Raw genomic sequence first — 22,809 nt, 5'->3', positions numbered from 1 at the left:
GAAAGACAAGATGTTGTATGGACACACCTGGTGAACGTCGTAACATCAATAAGCATAATGCTCGTCATGTAACAAAGTATACAATCATACAGTATATAGCCTGCAAAAACACAATTGATCATCTTTTGTCCTGCAAATTTTCTTTGAAACAGTCTGAACATTTAAAATGTTGACATAATTATGTATGATACAATAGCACACCTTTGTGTAATTCTTGTGTCCCTACAGTTTGCCCTAGCTGAAGGATACAGTATTATTTCAGCTGCATATTTTCTATAGAAAACTTCCTATTTCCTTAAATATTGAATTTTCCTCGTTAATGAGGTATAAATAATTCCTAGTTAATGAGGTATAATAATTCCTTGTTAATGAGATATAAATAATTTATGCATTTTTGTACCCTACTCTAAAATTATTCAAAATAATTACGGAAAAGATATGGTATTACTTTTAAAAACCAATATTTTTGGAAAATTACATTGTATATAAAAAAATATTGTACCTATTTTTAAATGAGAAGTTGATTAAACTACCTGCCTTAACGTTACAATATATGACCACACTGCAGTACAATCATGTCCTGTTAATCCCTCCTGGTGGTAAAGTGATTGATTAGTTTGTATCAAAATTACATCATATGAGCCCCGTCAACTTGTATTGACTTTTTTTATTAACAACAAAACAGTACCATCACCAATGGGACTATTATTGTCTATTGTTTACAATAGCATGTCACTCTAGTGCCTGTCAGAGTTACTATACCAGACAAAACAATACCATGTCAGCTTCCCTGTACATCAAACTCTTAATTGTTCTCATAAAATCAAAATATCACTTTAATTTTGACTATACATAACACTATAGGAACATTAAAGTTTTGATTTCTCACAAAATATTACAAAATCTGTGACATATTAATTTGTTAAAATTCTTCTTAAAAACTGTCCAACATTCAGATATGAAAAAACAACCTGCAAAAATCTATGATACATCATGTTTCTGCCACATCCAACAACAGTTGGCCACTGAAATGATTAATTTGATCTCCCCCTCCAAAATCTATAACAAACCCTATAACATTGCCGAATGGTAAATTCTACAGTTTGTGAAGTATAGACGTTTATAGATATTACCTGAACTTGTGTGGTTATTTCCTCCCTGTAATAATTATGAGTTTGTCCCTAATGGCACCACTATTTATGTACATGTCCAGTTCTGACCAGACTGGTGGGTTGGCCAGTGTCCTCAGCGGACTGTGTTTGAGTTTTGGACTAGCCCTGACTCAACACAACACTCCTTCAGGCCCACCATTCTGGTCCCCGGTTACCTTACGTCCTTGTAAATGTGTGTTATGTAAATTTCTAGAGCTGTGTGTCTTTTCTTTACTTTCTCTCACTATTCAAATACTTGGAGGATTTCGCCTGAGTCACCTCCTCTCAGCGCCTACTTTATAATTTTGGGACATACACATACATGGATAAAGCACTTAATCCATGTCTCGTTTACAACATCTAAAATTTAATTGATAAAAACTAAAAATTTCTGATATAAATCAAAACAATTCAATGTCTTAGGTATAATTCTGATATACATGACAATGTAACCCAAATACAAAGTACTGTGAAATTACTATTTTATTCTTTGAAAAATTGAAAACATTTTAAAAATAAATATCTTAAGTCAATGTTCCACAGTCAATAAAAGTGTACCAGACTTCTGATAGAGATGTGTCTGTTTTGTAATTAATCCCTGATCCTATTCCAAATAATTATACTCACACTTCACAGTAATTTTCCAAGTCACAAAAACATTTCTTTACTTTCTATGTTTTCTTTTCACATCCATTTAGAACACAAGGCTCAATTCCTAATCACTTTACCAATCACATGTGGTGATAGGCTCATAGTACCTCCAACACACTATACGGATAGCGTCAATCTCCGAGAATCACACTATACGGACAGTGTCAATCTCCGAGAATCGTGGGAGAACATGTTGTAATCATTATATCAAACTCCATTTGAGGAGCTGTATATTACTCAGGACACTCTCCTCGATCCTGTTTGTTTCCATTTTAAAACTCCAGTGAAGCTGATTACAAAACTGTTGTAAGCCTAAATGAGGTGTTGACATTAGGGTTTAAGGGTTACTAACAGTGTATAGGCTGACCTCTCCAGGCAGGGAGGATATTGACACAGTAGATTATCTCTGAATGCCGCCTATGTCATCTTCAAGTCAAATCCATCATTCAGTGGCCACCAGATTTATGTATAGTCCATTTGTTAAGACAACACTGCCCCAGGTATCCAGAGTTGGTCAATAATCGGGTACCAACACAGCCCCCAAAACACTTTAACGACAGTTATCTCCCCTGGTGTCATTCGCTACTAATGCTGCACATGTCTTTTTTGTAATTTTAACAACAGTCAGCTAATGTCATTCTTATTCTCAAATAAAAGAGATGTAATGTTACAGAAAATAAAATTATCCTTCATTATTCTGGATTCAAAGTAAATAAAATCGCTAAATGCTCATTCATCAGGACTTTTTCACAGATCATCATAGGCTTGGAATTAGAGTATGTTTTCAATTTACACACTTTTTCATTTATCAGATACTATTAAAGCCCAAGAAAACTAGGTTGAAAAGATTTCCATCAAATTACCTTTTCCAATTCACAATGATCTTATAATGATTAATTTTATTGGAAAAATTCTGAAAAGACCAAGAAAATGTGTATGAGAAGTGATGGCGGAGACTGAAGGTAAGATATAGGGCTAATGGAATCATTATGTAAATCTAATTAAGAGGAATAATAAGAAATTCATGAGTCACTCTATTCCATTACCATAACCATTGAATCGTGTAAGATATCGGTCTTAATTCGAGGGATTGCGATAACCCAACATAAAAATGGACCATTATACTCTTCGCTGGTTAGTGGACAAGATTGTTTTTGAGAATCAATCTGCCCTTACAGGGACATATACAGGATTGATTTTAATTTATTATCCATGAAATAAATTATTTATTGATTAAATTGCATCTGAGACTGCTGTGCAGGTCATGATTCGGCTAGACAAAGATAAGGAGAACAGCGTCACGAGGGCCAAGTGTGGCTATGGTCATTATTGGTATGTACATGTGCATTGTACTGAAAACTTACACCGACTTCAAAGTCAAGCTTTATAACAGGTATATTCCACAGAATCCTGACACCATAATGCTATACTAAATGTTTTTTTCCCTAATAGGAATGACTTTACGTGGCCGAGTAGTTTTATTGGCTAGGAGTTTTTACTGATGTAAACAAGCCAGGTGGAAGTTACGAGTCTCGAGTGGGTTTGTGTGTTAACATATCTATAGGTAGACAAATAATCTACGATCAAATCTGGATTTCAAATCAATAAATCAACTGTTAAAATAGGAATGATCTGATTAGGGGATAGCCATGGAAACGGGTACGATTTACGTCAAATAACGATAGAAATAAGTGTTGTTAGTTAGGATATATAGTATACAAACACATAATCAAACAGACATTGAGTTTAGGACAAACATTTATTCTATATAAAGATTTGTCAGTGTCGATCCAAATAACAGTGAATATGTAGGTACTTTTACAATTCTTTTATCAAAAGTGTTTTCAAGAAGTATGAATTAAAAAGAAAATAGATAAAATTATCTATACATAGTAATTACCTTTGTCATGAAGTTTTATCAAATGTTGGGATATTTTTTCCATGGAAATTGTAAATCAGACCAATGATGATCTTCTCTAACAATTTTATTTTTGTGGTATCCATAGATCTTAAGATTCTTATTCCATCCTCAAAAAAGGAACCCCTTACAATAACAAATGTATCATCAAGTTAAGATTTTATCATCATCAACATCATTCTTTAAAAAATTGAACATTTTGTAACAGAATCATTTTATATATATCACATCATACTGACTGAAGAATGAAAAATAATTTGAAATTCAAGAAATAAAAAGGAAAAAAAGGAAATCAACAAAAATAACATATACAGTAGGGCCAAGGTGGTACCTATATACATTGTATTGCTAGGGGCTGTGGTGGCCGAGTTGTTAAGGTGTCCCGACACTTTATCACTAGCCCTCCACCACTGGGTTGCGAGTTCAAAACCTACGTGGGCAGTTGTCAGGTACTGACCATAGGTCTGTAGTTTTTCTCTGGGTACTCCGGCTTTCCTCCACCGCCAAAACCTGACACGTCCTAAAATGACCCTGGCTGTTCAGTATTGCTATTTGGCATACAAATGAACAGCATCAAAATGAAGGATGAATATTGTAACAAGGGGAGTAACTCTATACAAGAAACCTGATGAATACTTGATTCCTTAACGAGGGGAGTACCTCTATATTTGAATAAAAAGGAACTGTTGCAACAAAAATCCAAGTCATAAAGAAGCTCTGAAGTCTGGTGCTGAACTTGTTTGCTACTGTAACTTCTGCCTGATACCTTAGCTTCACTCTTGTATGTTACAGAATGATTGCCGATACCTTAGCTTCAGTTTTGTATGTTACAGAATGATTGCCGATACCTTAGCTTCAGTTTTGTATGTTACAGAATGATTGCCTGATACCTTCAGTTTTGTATGTTACAGAATGATTGCCTGATACCTTCAGTTTTGTATGTTACAGAATGATTGCCTGATACCTTAGCTCCAGTCTTGTATGTTACAGAACAATTGCCTGATACCTTAGCTCCAGTTTTGTATGTTACAGAATGATTACCTGATACCTTAGCTCCAGTCTTGTATGTTACAGGACGATTGCCTGATACCTTCAGTTTTGTATGTTACAGAATGATTGCCTGATACCTTCAGTTTTGTATGTTACAGAATGATTGCCTGATACCTTCAGTTTTGTATGTTACAGAATGATTGCCTGATACCTTAGCTCCAGTTTTGTATGTTACAGAATGATTGCCTGATACCTTAGCTTCAGTCTTGTATGTTACAGGACAATTGCCTGATACCTTCCACAAAGGAAGCATTAGGCCCATATTTAACAGATGTCATTGTGGCCATTTGTACTGTGTCAACCGAGGCGAAGAACATTAATGGTCACTGATGACTCGGTACGGAGGCAGTGGACATTGGCGGTCACTGATGACCCGTATAGGCACTAGGACAGTAACGTTTGATGTGGAGTGAAAATTAGGGACATCTATTAAGTACATGTGGCAATTCAGTTAACTGTAAATATAAATGCGGATGATTAGATGTGTATAATCAAATCTAATCTCTACAGCCAACATCTCTTCTCATTTAGACATCAATCTCCGGTGATATCAGAAAATATATCTCCCGACTATAACTGCTAATTTTATTGGTAGTTAATTTACTGAAGATAAAAACAACCATTTTCTACTGTGATTGCCTTATATGGATGACTCCTGGGGTTTCTACAAGTAGAAATTGACACATAATGAACCAGGACTCCACAGGTCGATTCCTCGTCTATATGGCCAACATTAGTTTGATGAGGACATACATGTACTGTACAATTCAGAGATATCGATGACCTTCACATTTGACCTTCGTTATTACAAAGCACTCCCAAGAAGTTTCAGAATAGAAGTACTGTAAGACTGATATTCTATTTATATATCAATGACCTTGACCTTCAGATACGGAGGAAAAAGTCTCACTGCCACCAAAACCCAGTTATAATAAAGAAAATGTCTGCAGACAACCAGCCAACAAAGTGATACTTATGTCAATTTTTCATCTAACAAATATGCACTCATTCAAGGTATTTTACATACACCGTGAGCAGAGCTATATGTCAAATACGAATATATGAATGTCTTATTTATTTATTGTCGGACGTAAAACCTGTTAAATAAATAAATAAGACATTCATATATTCATATTTGACAGATACTCTAATCAGGGTGTATGTGAAATGACGTCCTCTATTACAGCCCAATGTGGGGCCGCGGTGGCCGAGTGGTTAAGGTGTCCTGACACTTCATCACTAGCCCTCCACCTCTGGGTTACGAGTTTGAAACCTACGTGGGGCAGTTGCCAGGTATTGACCATAGGCCAGTGGTTTTTCTCCGGGTACTCCAGCTTTCGTCCACCTCCAAAACCTGGCACGTCCTTAAATGACCCTGGCTGTTAATAAGACGTTAAACAAAACAAACCAAACCAAACCAAACAGCCCAATGTCTTAATGAAATGTAGCTATTTAAGGGATTACTGGTATTGCAACAGTAATTCTGCCAACTACTTAGATTTATGATTTGTATTTCTAAATCAATTATGACTTAATTTGTTAATAGCTGTCAATCATGTCTAAACATATCTGACTTTATCCAATACCATAACAATTGACTTTGTACAGAAATATTGATGTTACATTTCTATATGATACACTTAACTAAACACAGGACATACCATTATAGATATTGAATTTTACTCTAAGATGCTTTTATAGACAATATTGACTGAAGCTGTACCCTACTTAGACATCCTACATTATAACAGGACAGAGTTCCTCCATTCTATCTCACTTGACACAATATAGATCTTGTATTCCACATCAGGTCCAACACAGCCTCATGTATCATATTCTACCTACACAGGCTCAGTATCATACTGTACCTAAACAGCCTCATGTATCATATTGTACCTACACAGCCTCAGTATCATATTCTACCTAAACAGCCTCATGTATCATATTCTACCTACACAGCCTCATGTATCATATTCTACCTACACAGCCTCAGTATCATATTCTACCTATTCTACCTACACAGCCTCAGTATCATATTCTACCTACACAGCCTCAGTATCATATTCTACCTACACAGCCTCAGTATCATATTCTACCTACACAGCCTCAGTATCATATTCTACCTATTCTACCTACACAGCCTCAGTATCATATTCTACCTACACAGCCTTAGTATCATATTCTACCTACACAGCCTCATGTATCATATTCTACCTACACAGGCTCAGTATCATACTGTACCTAAACAGCCTCAGTATCATATTCTACCTACACAGCCTTAGTATCATATTCTACCTACACAGCCTTAGTATCATATTCTACCTACACAGCCTCATGTATCATATTGTACCTACACAGCCTCATGTATCATATTGTACCTACACAGCCTCAGTATCATATTCTACCTACACAGCCTCAGTATCATATTCTACCTACACAGCCTTAGTATCATATTCTACCTACACAGGCTCAGTATCATATTCTACCTACACAGCCTCATGTATCATATTCTACCTACACAGCCTTAGTATCATATTCTACCTACACAGCCTCAGTCTCATATTCTACCTACACAGCCTCAGTATCATACTGTACCTACACAGCCTCAGTATCATATTCTACCTACACAGCCTCAGTATCATATTCTACCTACACAGCCTCAGTATCATATTCTGCCTACATAGCCTCAGTATCATATTCTTCCTACACAGCCTCAGTATCATATTCTACCTACACAGCCTCAGTATCATATTCTACCTACACAGTCTCAGTATCATATTCTACCTACACAGCCTCAGTATCATATTCTGCCTACATAGCCTCAGTATCATATTCTTCCTACACAGCCTCAGTATCATATTCTACCTACACAGCCTCAGTATCATATTCTACCTACACAGCCTCAGTATCATATTCTACCTACACAGCCTCAGTATCATATTCTACCTACACAGTCTCAGTATCATATTCTACCTACACAGCCTCAGTATCACATTCTGCCTACATAGCCTCAGTATCATATTCTTCCTACACAGCCTCAGTATCATATTCTACCTACACAGCCTCAGTATCATATTCTACCTACACAGCCTCAGTATCATATTCTACCTACACAGCCTCAGTATCATATTCTACCTACACAGCCTCAGTATCATATTCTACCTACACAGCCTCAGTATCATACTGTACCTACACAGCCTCAGTATCATATTCTACCTAGTAGGGTAGTTTCCCCTAAAAGATTTTGTTCCATTTTCCCCCTCAGACTTCATTAGGCATTTTTACTTGGAAAATTTAAGTAAAAAACTGAAACAGTGATTTTTCAAATTCCTCCTTTTCAAAACTGATTTTCTCCTTTTGTCCAAACAGGGTAGTTTCCCCTAAATTTATCCCTGCATCTTTATTTCATTTACTTGGCAATGTATTTTGTGATTCATGAAGTAAAATTTCTTTGTTTTATAATACAAATGTACACTGTTGAGTTTACTAATTAACACAATGTAACCCGCTAGATAATTCATGATGTTCATGTATTAGTGATATTCATGTATTGGTAATATTCATGTATTAGTGATATTCATGTATTGGTAATATTCATGTATTGGTGATATCCACGTATTGATAATATTCATGTATTGATAATAATCATGTATTGGTAATACAAAAAAATGTAATTATGATTATTCAACTGATCCCAGTGTGTATTGTGTGCTTTGACACAATTGACCCACCGCTAGGTTTATTTTTACCTCCGTATCACCTTACAATGGCCTATATCCCTGGCTAACACATTAAATATTAATTCTGTATTATACTTGTGTTTTACCAGTGACATAGGTCTATTTCAGTCTTCTTTTCAATGTTAATGTGTACATCCCTAGGGCGGTACACATCCTACATCAGATAACAATGTCATCATTGGGCATGTCACACTATATTATACATCTCTTGCATATGTCTTCTCAGATTTACTAAATTATAAGTAACTTTGATATGAAATAGCACCCCCCCCCCCCCCCCCCCCCCCCCCCCAAAAAAAAAAACAACAACAACAAAACAACATAACATTGGAACTGTTTGTATACAGGTTCTGAGTTATACAGGTTCTGAGTTATACAGGTTCAGAGATATACAGGTTCTGAGTTATACATGTTCTGAGTTATACATGTTCTGAGTTATACAGGTTCTGAGATATACAGGTTCTGAGTTATACATGTTCTGAGTTATACATGTTCTGAGTTATACATGTTCTGAGTTATACAGGTTCTGAGTTATACAGGTCCTGAGTTATACAGGTTCTGAGTTATGCAGGTTCTGAGTTATACAGGTTCTGAGTTAACAGGTTCTGAGTTATACATGTTCTGAGTTATACAGGTTCTGAGTTAACAGGTTCTGAGTTATACATGTTCTGAGTTATACAGGTTCTGAGTTATACAGGTTCTGAGCTATACAGGTTCTGAGTTACACAGGTTCTGAGTTATACAGGAGTTATACAGGTTCTGAGTTACACAGGTTCTGAGTTATACAGGTTCTGAGTTATACAGGTTCTGAATTATACAGGTTCTGAGTTATACAGATTCTGTTCCAATACTGACAGAAAGGATCTGAAATTTCATCCTTATATCGTTTTCCTGATTATACATGTTTTGGATCAGTCTACTGGTAACACAATTATCCAATTAAATGACTTCCGTCCCTGGGAAGTGTTGGAGGTTGTGGTATTTCATTAAGATTTATCTATATAGGGGGTGTGTCTATACCGAGGTTATTTTATTTTATCTTCTCCTTTGTGTCACGGTAAACATGTCTGTCACCCTCTCAATGGCTGCTATCTCAAACCGCTCAATATTTGTCAATATCAGAGACATGATAGGAAACAAATGTCTACATTAGCCTGTCATTATTAAGATCACACCAATGTGTCTGGTCTTTATACCTACACTCGCTGTCATAATAACACGGACTTATCTGGTCCAGACACAAATAGATATGCCTCTTCTCCCAGGCGGTATCCCGATATCCTAACAACTACTGATCATACTCGTACATATCCAGGGCGAAGGAAAAACATACATTTTTTATAAGATTATTGTATTTCCATCCCCTGTCATATACCCATTATTTTAAACCAAGGTCAAGCTTGAATATTCTATACCAAGATATCCCAGGTCTGATAATAACAGATTACACCGAACACAAATCATGCTCTATTTGGATGGTGATTTCCACATAGGCATGAATTCAGTGTTACAATTTTTTTATTTTTTTTACAAAACACTGATTCCATTATAATAATGAATAAACATGGATATTACTGAACAGTCTGTAGTATCTAATGTGTCCTCATTTAAAACATCCTCACATCTGGTTCTATTTTGAATAATTCAACAGTACAAGCTGTTCATTTAGGTTCTATCACAAGTACACCACAAACAAGATAGACAAAATAAATACCATTGTATCAGGTACTGGTAGGTTCCACAGAAAATGAACTTTAGTATAAAATGTACATAATTTTAAAAATGAGTCTCATTAGTCCAGGCCAGGCAAAACAAAGAAACATTAACAAACAACATAATCAATAAGTGTTGCTTATGGAGCTATGGTACATAGTCTGTTGTACAAATTATTATATCATGTCGCTTTCATTTCCGACTGGAGAGGCCATATTTAAAATTGTCTTTTTGTAAGAGAGCTACAATATCACAGCTACTGGACACCACAAAAGGGAAAAGAAATAAAAATTTTCAGTCAATAAACTCTGCACGTTGTATATATATCATGAACCGTATGTCCTTAATAGCTTTACAAGATCAGATTATAAAAATGGAAAGTAGAAAATTTTAAAGATTAAAAAAGTTCAAAAAGCTATAATGGGATTTACAAACAGATAAGAACTTATCAAAGTGATCGAAGAAACATATTCAGATAAATATGTGTGAGAATTGTGACAGAAAAATAATATATTACTAATGGAACAGAAAACTCGCTAAGCAGTTCAGACTAGTCCCTGGTTTATCATATCCCACAAGTAATGGGTACGGGTACAAATGAAAAAAACTAGAATGTGAAACGAGAGAACAGCAAATAGATGATACTAATCTTTTAAAATGAAATACGGCAGGAAATTGATGTGTCCGAACCTGAAATGTATCCCTCTTTGGACTTCAATTTCCATGGGAACCCTTGTGTTACCATGGAAAAAATTGGAGCATAAAAACCCCAAGACAATGATTTCATACATGATGACCGTACTTGGCAAGAAATTGACACTGAATGTCGAGTTTACAGCTGCATATGTCTAAGTGGTCAGCTCTAATCACCTTTAACTGGACATTCGCGATGGACATTAGCATTAATGGATACCTTACAGATCATACCTCTGATACGCTTCGGAGACTAACCCACGACAATTAGTGATCGGTCATCCGCGAATTTTCATACTGGTGGTAAAAGCTAGCTGGCGACTCGTCGCTACTTTCACTTTAGAAAAACTGATTGAGAGCACTTTTCTAGAAGAAGATCAGTCTAAAATCCATCAAATTAATTGTGGGATGAAATAAAATGTTTTCAGTAAACCCTAACCCTTAAATCCGCTGGAACACCTAAGGTGACATGGGGTGAAGTGTGGGGTCACATTTCGGGGCTTAAGTCATCGTTGGCACTTTATGCTACACATTTTTATAGAATAACTAAACAGCCTGTAAACAGAGCAGCTAATGAAGTGTTCATTTTCATCTGATTTACATGCATATAAACAAAAGTTGACTGCCAATCAAAATTCAGCGCTGACCGTAGCTACTGAACATCTCGCTGTCAATCGCTCTATAGTACTCCAGGACTGACAGAGCAAGGAAATGTAATTCAAATGTGCATATTTTTTTATGATGCATAAAATTCAAACAATTTTGCACTCGTAGAGGAGATTAAAATCACAAAGAAATAATTTACAGGTATTCAGCACTTGTATTACTATAAAGCAGTTCGGTTTTTAAGGCTATTTCATGTGTAATTAAGATATGATTGTAAAATCTCTCCATGACAGATGGTTCAGGAACAAAAAAAAAACACTAGTAATAAAACCAGGGGCTGTAATGTGGCACGAGATACGTGATATTACCTTAGGGGCCGACCCGGCTCCCTATTCGCCATTATTCTGTAAGAGTACAGACGAATCAATGATTATTGGTTTTAGAACACACCTGTACAGGTAACAACATACAATATCAATGAAAATAAACATCCACAGTTTGTTTATCTTCCCAATATTCTCTAGTTAAAACCAAAAATAAATATACATATTGGTTCATACATAATTCATTTTTGAGGGAAAAAAGATAAATAAAAAAAACTGTATAGAAGTGCCAATTGAAATCAAACAGGGGGAAAAACAAAAAGTTGACGAAGAAATATACATGTAGAAGTGCTAATTAAAAGTGAAGAATCTGAATGATTAAGATATTTTTATAATCTGACTTTCTTATAACAATATTCATTGTCTTGTTAAAATTTAATTTTAAAAAAGGTATAAGAAATAAATAAAAACTTTAAATGAATTTTGATATTTCTGTTTTAAATAGAAATGGTAAAGACCTACCTTGCTATAGAGTGTGTGACCTGTTATCCCTGGCTAACTACTGGTTATACTGAGAACACCGCTACACATTTAAATGGTAGCTCCGTTATCCCTACCCGTTACTCTCTACAAATATTAAGTTTCACTCCTTTTTTTTTAGTAAAACAATAGGATTGGTGAATAGGAGAGTAATTGGTAGAAAGGCTCTGTACTACTGTGTCAACGTGTCTAGGCCAGTGACTAATATGTTAAGATACCTCTATCTCACAAAGCATCTACTTTTAAAGTTTTTCTGTCACCTTTTAAATGTCAACTTCAGACAATAACTCCTGAAACCTGACAACCCCAATAAGCTGATCAATGTCATCAAATTGAAGTGAGAATAATTTGAAATTTTTATCAAGAAAAATATCAAAATGACATATTTATCTGTGGGATATGACTGAGCAGTTTCTTTTAAATAAGTTTTTTTGAGATAGTTTATTTAAAACTTATGTTTATGGATAAATAAAAGGGGTAGCTCCCCTAGAATAATTTCCTGTTTTTAAATTTTAAACTTGACATTAAAGTCCATGCAGAGCACACATTCAATTTAAATGTCTTAAAACGTCACATCACATTATCAATATTTTTTTTCCATAAAATAGATAAATCAAAATGATAACTTCCCTTGCAAAATGATAAAAGTATGAAAATGTGAAAAGATCAAGTAAAACAAGAAAATGTTTGACACCTGTCTACCCCACTCCCCCTTTAATGGAAATGGCGAAAACACAGAATTTAAACATGATAAGTCTTAATGTTAAAAATTCGAATTAAAAAAAAAAAAAATTCAACTTTAACACAATGATGCTTGATCCTGAAAAAACTTTCATGTAAAATATCTACATCCTGTAATTTTTAATGAGTGACAGACAAAAGGAAAGCCTGCAAAATTATTTACATGTATAACCAAATGTGTGGATAGATGGATAGATGGAGAGACCGATAGACTTCATGGCAAAGAAACAAATATAGACGGAGTATCAATATCTCATAAACAAGCTCAATATTGTTATGACCTAGACAGAGAAAATTAAAATCAAATACATAATCTACAATCTATAAAACAGGGACAATTCTTTACCTTGACCGCTTCAGTCTGCCGAGGAGTTCAGATAATCTATAACGGTCCAGTGTCACACACACCCTCAAGTCTCCTGAAATAGCAGCAACGGAAACATTAGTTTTTGCATGTTTGCACAAGGCAAAAAGCTTTCAAATATTCCTTTTCAATGTTATTCTAGAAAAGTAAACACAAACTTTTAAATCTTTCTTCACCAGGAAACACTTGTAGACTGCGGGAACAATGGCTACCACTCACCTGAAGATTCTATACTACTCCAGCGAGATGTGTTTTAACATTACAGTTTCTACCCACAGCTCCCCAACACATATAATTATATAGCCAACAAATTGCTTGTAAATTATAGCGGGCCGAGTCTAGCAAATCAGGGGGTTAGCATTGTTACTTCACCAACACTGCCAAACTTTAGACATGACAGAAAGTTTTGTTGGTCTTTTACTTGTTAAATCAGGCCAACCACTGTCCGTAAAACGGGAGTTACAATGTAAACAATAGCACTGACTCCTTACAGCGTAGACAATACCACTGACTTTTCACTTCTCAATCCACTTTTTTTCTTTTATTCTTTAAACTTGTCAAAGAATATTTATTCGCAAGTCAAATAATTAGAGAGGTTGATGAATTCAGAGGCATTGCGTCCAATATAAAAGATCTTTTGGGTAACTGTTGACACTATATCACACCGCTGGTGATTTTTGGCAGATAAAAAAGCTATTATATTTCACAGTTAGAATAATTATACAATTTTCAATTTTCTTTCACAATGTTGTTTGTTAAGTCTACAGTTTCTTGTCGACTGTAGATATGACACAATTGGCCTTTGAAAGTGAACTTAGTACAACGGAAGATTTTCACAATTACCAGTCAACAACTCTATTGTGACAAATTTGGCGTGAAGACAACTTTCTCCAATGAGCTATCATCGCTGTTTTTTATGATTGTCTTTTTAGTCATATATTGTCCTACATATCAAGAACTGTCTAAAGAAAGCAAAACAAAATTACAGTTATAAATACTGAAAGATAACAAAAACAATTCACTGATAATCTGATAATTTACAGGTAAAATTATTGCCTTCCAACAAAAAATTTAAACAAAAGATCTAATACAACATAAGGCAATAAGTGTAAGAAAACCTTGAGGAAAACATGATAGCGTATACGTCTTTTTGTTTCTGGGACGTAAAGAAATTAGTCATGATGACTCTCAACGAAAGTCAAGACATGTTCATTGTCTACATGATCGTGTCTCTCTAAAGACTCGTAAAGATAAGTGACAAAAGGAAAACCGTTATGTAAACAATAGACATTGTTCCTGGAGTATGACTCACTGCCCATCAACCGTTCTTCTTTTTTGAAAAATTTGCAATAAATTGAAAGATTTAAATCTAAAACATTGACAGGTAAATTTTGAACAAATTTAAACTTTTCTGAATTCTGTGTTTAGTCATCAACCGTTTTTCAAAATGATGTACAATGCATGCAATTATATCTGAAAACATTTTGACAATTTCAATATTGTATCAGTAATCTGGAGTTTTTGTTCAATTTTGAAGAAAGTTCGTGTTAAAAGGATAAGGTTGTGTGGGTCAATCTACCTGAAGGATCGTTAAAATGAAGGGAACAATTAGCCATGATCAGCTATACCGCTAAAACTGAAATCTTCACCGCCTTTAAATATGTAAACACCGTAACATCATAAAATTGTCATAGAATTTGTTATCAAACAGAGGATTGCTATTAAGCTTTTATGTATAACACTTTAAAAATAGAAAACCTTGGAAACAAGAAATACAAAGCTGTAGATTCAATGAATTGCAATAAAAAACAGTTCTTATCTTCCTTTTATGAGGACTATGAAAGCATGATACCAATTTGCATAAAGCATAAATTTTTAAATGTTCATTTCAACTTGAATGTCTTTTTACAGTTTAAATTCTTTATTATTGTTCCTAAAGTACGTTCTGAAGTGCATAAGGTGTATGACAATACATAATCCAAGATGTAGTTAGCATAATACCATCATTATCAAAAGTCCAATTTGTTCTAGACAAACAAAATATAAATAATGACAATCAAGGACCTCAACCAACCAAACAATCACTTTAACCAACCAAACAATCACCACAACCAAACAAACAATCACTTTAACCAACCAACCAATTACCTTAACAACCAAACAATCACCTTAACAACCAAACAATTACTTTAACCAACCAAACAATCACCACAACCAACCAAACAATCACCTTAACAACCAAACAATTACCTTAACCAACCAAACAATTACTTTAACCAACCAAACAATTACCTTAACAACCAAACAATCACCTAACAACCAAACAATCACTTTAACCAACCAAACAATCACCTTAACAACCAAACAATCACCTTAACAACCAAACAATTACCATAACAACCAAACAATCACCTTAACAACCAAACAATTACCTTAACAACCAAACAATCACCTTAACAACCAAACAATTACCTTAACCAACCAAACAATGACCTTAACCAACCAAACAATTACCTTAACCAACCAAACAATTACCTTAACCAACCAAACAATCACCTTAACAACCAAACAATTACCTTAACAACCAAACAATTACCTTAACAACCAAACAATCACCTTAACAACCAAACAATTACCTTAACAACCAAACAATTACCTTAACAACCAAACAATCACCTTAACAACCAAACAATTACCTTAACAACCAAACAATCACCTTAACAACCAAACAATCACCTTAACAACCAAACAATTACCTTAACCAACCAAACAATTACCTTAACCAACCAAACAATTACCTTAACCAACCAAACAATTACCTTAACCAGTGGAGCACATCAGTATCCTCATCACATACTGTTTTCACGGGAACGTTACAATACAAAATGCTAGAATTTTCAAATTGTATGTGTATTAACTGAAAGTAACCGAAGTTAATTCTGAATTGTATGTTTTCAATGTTTCGACAACCAAGCAGTCTATCAATGTGGACAATCTGTGTCCTTGACAACCAAGCAGTTTAATATTGTGGACAATCTGTGTCCTTGACAACCAAGCAGCCTAACATTGTGGACAATCTGTGTCCTTGACAACCAAGCAGTTTAACATTGTGGACAATCTGTGTCCTTGACAACCAAGCGGTCTATCAATGTGGACAATCTGTGTCCTTGACAACCAAGCAGTTTAACATTGTGGACAATCTGTGTCCTTGACAACCAAGCAGTCTATCAATGTGGACAATGTGTGTCCTTGACAACCAAGCGGTCTAACATTGTGGACAATCTGTGTCCTTGACAACCAAGCAGCCTAACATTGTGGACAATCTGTGTCCTTGACAACCAAGCAGTTTAATATTGTGGACAATCTGTGTCCTTGACAACCAAGCGGTCTATCAATGTGGACAATCTGTGTCCTTGACAACCAAGCAGTTTAACATTGTGGACAATCTGTGTCCTTGACAACCAAGCAGTCTATCAATGTGGACAATGTGTGTCCTTGACAACCAAGCGGTCTAACATTGTGGACAATCTGTGTCCTTGACAACCAAGCAGCCTAACATTGTGGACAATCTGTGTCCTTGACAACCAAGCAGTTTAACATTGTGGACAATCTGTGTCCTTGACAACCAAGCGGTCTATCAATGTGGACAATCTGTGTCCTTGACAACCAAGCAGTTTAACATTGTGGACAATCTGTGTCCTTGACAACCAAGCAGTCTATCAATGTGGACAATGTGTGTCCTTGACAACCAAGCGGTCTATCAATGTGGACAATGTGTGTCCTTGACAACCAAGCAGTCTATCAATGTGGACAATGTGTGTCCTTGACAACCAAGCGGTCTAACATTGTGGACAATGTGTGTCCTTGACAACCAAGCGGTCTAACATTGTGGACAATGTGTGTCCTTGACAACCAAGCGGTCTAACATTGTGGACAATGTGTGTCCTTGACAACCAAGCGGTCTAACATTGTGGACAATGTGTGTCCTTGACAACCAAGCGGTCTAACATTGTGGACAATAATATTTCTACAAAAAATTAAAAAGTGGCCTATCTAGTACAGTCTCAGTAACCAAATAACATTAAGATTAATTGTTACTATATAAATGACACCAATTTAATAAATGAAGATGTTTAGGTTCCTAGAGGACAATATATATGAGGATACATCGCTCTTTTAATCTGGAAATGACTCATCAATAGGCTTGCACCTATCTCAATTACCATAACCACCAGAAATATGACTTTAATAGCTGAGTCATGTGTAGAGCATTGGAAACTTCCTATCACATGCAATCGAAAGAGACTTTCAAAATTATGTTGTTTTTCCTTAATTGAAGCCAACTGTTATATATTTTTCAAAGTTAAAATTACCTTGTCTGACAAAAGGTGCATTTTACTCAACTAAACAATTTACAGACAAGTGAAACCAACATGGACAAAGTTTCCTTTCAAACCAGAGAAATTGTTCCCTGTCAATCTACAAAAAAAACTTATCAATTTTAAAAATAGCCAAACCGGTAGTGAAACACAAATCCCTAATTCGGTTAAAAATCCCCCACGCTCACCAGGGTTTGACACTATCAACATACTACATAATCTGATAGCATTATCAGTAACAACTTGTCACCAGTTTGTATTATCTTGTAGGCAGTAGCTTACTTACAATAGTATAAAACTCTCGTTAGGAATACAAGAACCCCACAAATAACATTAATACTAGTTTTAATATTTAATATAAAAAGGATTTTTTATTTATCAGTGAGTCAACTTTCAGGGTCACTCCTTTATTCTATAGTTTACACATTATTTCAAAATAACTACATGAAAAAGAAATAAAGTAACCGCCATATTTGTCTATGTGAATTGTAAGCGCATTACTCAATACCAATGACATCTGTACAGTTTCTCGCGTACCAATCTAAAATGGCTGACACAAAACCTACCTTTGTACAATGTCTCCCTGGCATATATATGGACGATGGAATCGTTAAGAAGAATAATTGAACACGAAGAAAGAAAATCTGTCGGTGACAGACTCATTAATTTCAAAGAAATCACGTGCTGACAAAACAGAAAATAATTCCAAGATGAATGAGTTTTCCATCAGACATCCCCAACAGGTGATCGCCTGTATCTCTGCCACGATGGCCACACATCTCTTCAAGACTGACTACATATTACGGCACCTATAAAGCCATTCACGTCAAATCGGCTTTGGAATACAAGGCACAGACTCAGTCGTGGATCAACATTATAAACCTTACCTGCAACGAAAGGTGGGATCGGCCTGTTGTGCAGGATGCTGCGTCAATACGATAAATAACTATACCTCTAATGTATTCGGTATAATATGGGATAATTAAGCCAGGTAAAAGCCCCAAGTCACTTTAGATCAGATAGTTAGAAGTCTCTATCAAATGTTTCACAAAGGGGTGCAGGGTCCATTTACTGCGCCGACACTTGTCGCCATTCAACAGTGTATCGACTTAAGTTTGTCGAAAACTCCTAAAATGTTACGATTAAAAACCGCGGTCCAGTGGAGCATATCAGTATCCTCAACACTTACTGTTTTCACGGGAACGTTACAATAAAAAATGCTAGAATTTTCAAATTGTATGTGTATTAACTGAAAGTAACCGAAGTTGATTCTGAATTTTATGTTTTCAATGTTTCGACAGTCAGCTGAACTCGCCATATTTGACTGTTGTGTGTTGTTCGTTTAAAGGTGCATTCCTTCGTTTGAATAAAGTTTAGGTCGTCAAAATTAAACTTACTGGAAAATATGTATGTTTTCCAAGTAGTAAAAGTTACAATCTTTACATTAATACGGCCGTTTTAATCTCGAGATAAACCAAAGTTCTTCGAGTATTAAGTCCTGAAAATTCTTAATTCGACCCGAAGTATCACTAATTACCGCAAAGACATACGGCATTTGCATACGATACCCGTTTTTCCTGTACATATTTCTTTACAAATAACGTTAGGTACACAAAAAATATTCATATAATCATCGTTCGGACATAGATTTCATCAATAGAAATTGTGCAGGTTTCTGATGTTCGAACGAAGGAATGGCTCTTTAAACTAAAACGCATTAAGACTTTATACTCCCAAATTCTATTTAACGGTATTTTAAAGGGAGATACCGAAACCATCTACCGTCAAGATAAAAAGTGTAAGCTCAAGACACAAAAAGGTACAATTTCCATGGCAAACAAAACGAATTACGACATGTACGCAATATGTAATATGTCCTAATGTTGGAACTGTTTAGTTTGCGTATTATCTGGAAAGAAAATGTTTGTCAGTCAAGGAAATACTCTAATTGATCGTATTAATTACTGAATACAATTCGCTTTTTAAGGTGAATCATGCATAGAAGACGCGTTGATAGTGTTGGATATAAAGATAATATCGGTCAGATTAGAGACAGTTTCCAGAGTAAGTTAAATTTAAAATGAGGTTTAGCGTGTTTGCGAACTTAGTACACATTTCATTCGATATCAATATAGCCGAGACCAATGGGAACATTGTTAACTTATCGTCCTTTTGGTTGGTTATACCAGTTAATCCTAGAATAAACAAATTACGTCCGGTAGTGTAAATTGGTATATTTACCGTCATGCGGTAATCATCACTTCCGATAGCCGTTAAGTGACAATATGTGTTGCAGGAACTACGGGGGATGTTTGAGGTTCGAATGTGTCTGTATGCCATAATGGTTTCTAAGTAGAAATAGGAAATGATTTTATTTTCAGAGAAGAATTGTGTCCTTGATGAGCCTTCAGTATTTCCCCTTTGCTCCTAAATTTGTAAAACAAGGACGCTGCTTAAGGAAATGGAAGTCTGTCGGCCACACTTTCGAACAAGTTTCCTTCAAATACGTGGATTAGAATTTGTCATTGTCAATGTAACTTGAATATTGCTGACATTTAATGATAGCAATAAAAAGACTTTGTTCTATAAAACTATATTAACTTATATAAGATTATAGTGTGTTTTCCAATCCTATTGTATTGTGATGTAGTGTTTGAATAAAACATTGTTTAAACTAATTAAAACTATATTTAGAATTCATTCCGGTGGTCTTTGAAAAGTCACAAATGGATATGAGGACAGCTTCGACATGTGCTGTATGAGCAGACGACAGCCGTGACAATGTCCCAGGTGTACCACACTCTCTGGACGACAGATTCGTTTTACCATAAATTGAAAGTTTTAATGGAAAATGACAAGTATCTGACGATCTCATCAGCTATCCCATCACACGAGTAACGACCGTAATATAACAACAATATTTATAAATGTAAATAATGTCTCTATCCACTCATACTGGTATAGATGTTTATACCACTGATATATCATTACAAAGTTTAACTACTTACAGCCACGTCAGCACCTATCGGGACATCTCAGTGTAATTATAAACCCACCACTACCCACAAAAAACATCTTAAATGACAAATGGTCTATATTTAAAGTATTTTCTGATTTCATCTCACAATTCTACTTTGTTTGATATCTATGATATGGAAAATAGTCCCATATAAATATTGCGCTAGAAAAATAAATGTTGTTTCTTTCAAAACAAACTTATAAGTGTAGCAATTTAAGATAATTTAGTCATTTTTTACTTTAAGCAACATTTCCACCAAGACCAAAACTGGCCAAATCAAAAACGACAAATCACGTGCTCCCTTAAGACGACAAACGCTTGTGTGACACGGCTAAGGCGACACAAACGCTTGTGTGACACGGCAAAGACGACACAAACGCTTGTGTGACACGGCAAAGACGACACAAACGCTTGTGTGACACGGCTAAGACGACACAAACGCTTGTGTGACACGGCAAAGACGACACAAACGCTTGTGTGACACGGCTAAGACGACACAAACGCTTGTGTGACACGGCTAAGATGTGGCCTCTGATAGACCACGATCGATATATATGATTTGAAGATATCTACGCTTTATGGTAATTAAATTGATATGAATTCCCGGTGAAGAATCGTTCAACTGATAATCATGTAGACATTGATGACACAAATCGTGGGCAATTCTGTGACATGTAATATTTATACATTGAACATTTTCCGCTGTGAACAAATTTGCATACATCTGACGTCACGCCCATTGTTGTCCGAACAGGTGGATATTCAGTAACACATTGTATTCAGTATTCAGGTACATGTGCAGACAGCAGCGTTTTATTTTATCCCGATCTTTCACGGTATTACCCGATATGATGCAATTGAGCAACGTTGTCATGGTTTCAGCGCATTTTTGATCGAACCCTAAATAATTACGTTAGCGATATCTAATAGCCATATTATATATCAAGGTTCCTGACGGTTGTATGTAACAGCATAACACTGCTTTAGAACGGATTTTAGGCAATGCACATTTATTTTCAGAGAAAATTGCGTAGCGTACACACAAAATTATTAATGTCATTCATGTAGGCGTTCTAGTCCTATGATACAAGCCTTCGAATGTGTACATTTTTGTTATTTTTCAAATTTTTCATGTAACAAAAATGTAAATATCCCATAATAAATGTTAAATGTCACGATATGAACCTTCAAAGGTCTTGGACAACTGCGTCCGTTTCTCTAATTCACCAACAATGTGATTATGTATTAAACATTTTACAGTCCTAATTAACGAAAGTAACTGCGGATCGTTTTACTACATTTACACTATAATTTATCGTAATTTAATAAAAGTAACAGCAGTAATTTTTTTCTACATTTTCACAATTGTTAGTACATACGTGTTTTATTACTTAGTCCTGTAAGTGTTATTATAAGATGACAAATCGTGATGAAGCAGAAACATAAACACTTTCTCAATCAATAGTAAAAGCATTTTTATTGATATTTTCCCTTTGAGTTTCACATGAGAAAACTTCCGACATATTAGCTCATAAACCGATACATTTTAGCTGGCTAAATGCGGGTATCCATGCAGCATTTGAAAACAGGTTCACAGATAAACATCGAGCGAAACATGCTTCTATCAGTTACAAAGACATACTAGGATTTTTCGTGCTGCTTGATGAATGCTAAAGTAAAGAGATGATGAAAAATATGTATGTATAATCTAATAAATATATGGTTGACTGTCGAGTATAGCTCCGCCTGACACGGATGGGTAGATAATTAACATTTTAACGACCCGTGCTTTTCGTTTCAACATAATCTTTAATGTCGACACACGCACGTGGGGATCTGCTTTTTTCAGAACAGAACAAATAAAATAGTTCGACAGAAACTACATTTGTTTGTTCGCGAATCGTGATAATCACCAAGAGGT

At 35.3% G+C, this 22,809-nt stretch overlaps 1 protein-coding gene across 1 annotated transcript in view; it reads right to left on the bottom strand.

Annotated features, from left to right (window-relative positions):
* LOC117329414 (protocadherin alpha-10-like) overlaps window positions 1–22,809 on the bottom strand; it is a 45,291-nt gene that overhangs the window by 13,349 nt on the left and 9,133 nt on the right. The window contains 1 exon segment of the mRNA XM_033887358.1: window positions 13,473–13,545. The gene's annotated coding sequence lies outside the window, so the exon portion shown is untranslated.

This window comes from Pecten maximus, chromosome 6, assembly GCF_902652985.1.
Source record: "Pecten maximus chromosome 6, xPecMax1.1, whole genome shotgun sequence".
In the NCBI taxonomy this organism is placed as follows: domain Eukaryota; kingdom Metazoa; phylum Mollusca; class Bivalvia; order Pectinida; family Pectinidae; genus Pecten; species Pecten maximus.
This window is presented reverse-complemented; position numbering and strand designations above follow the sequence as displayed.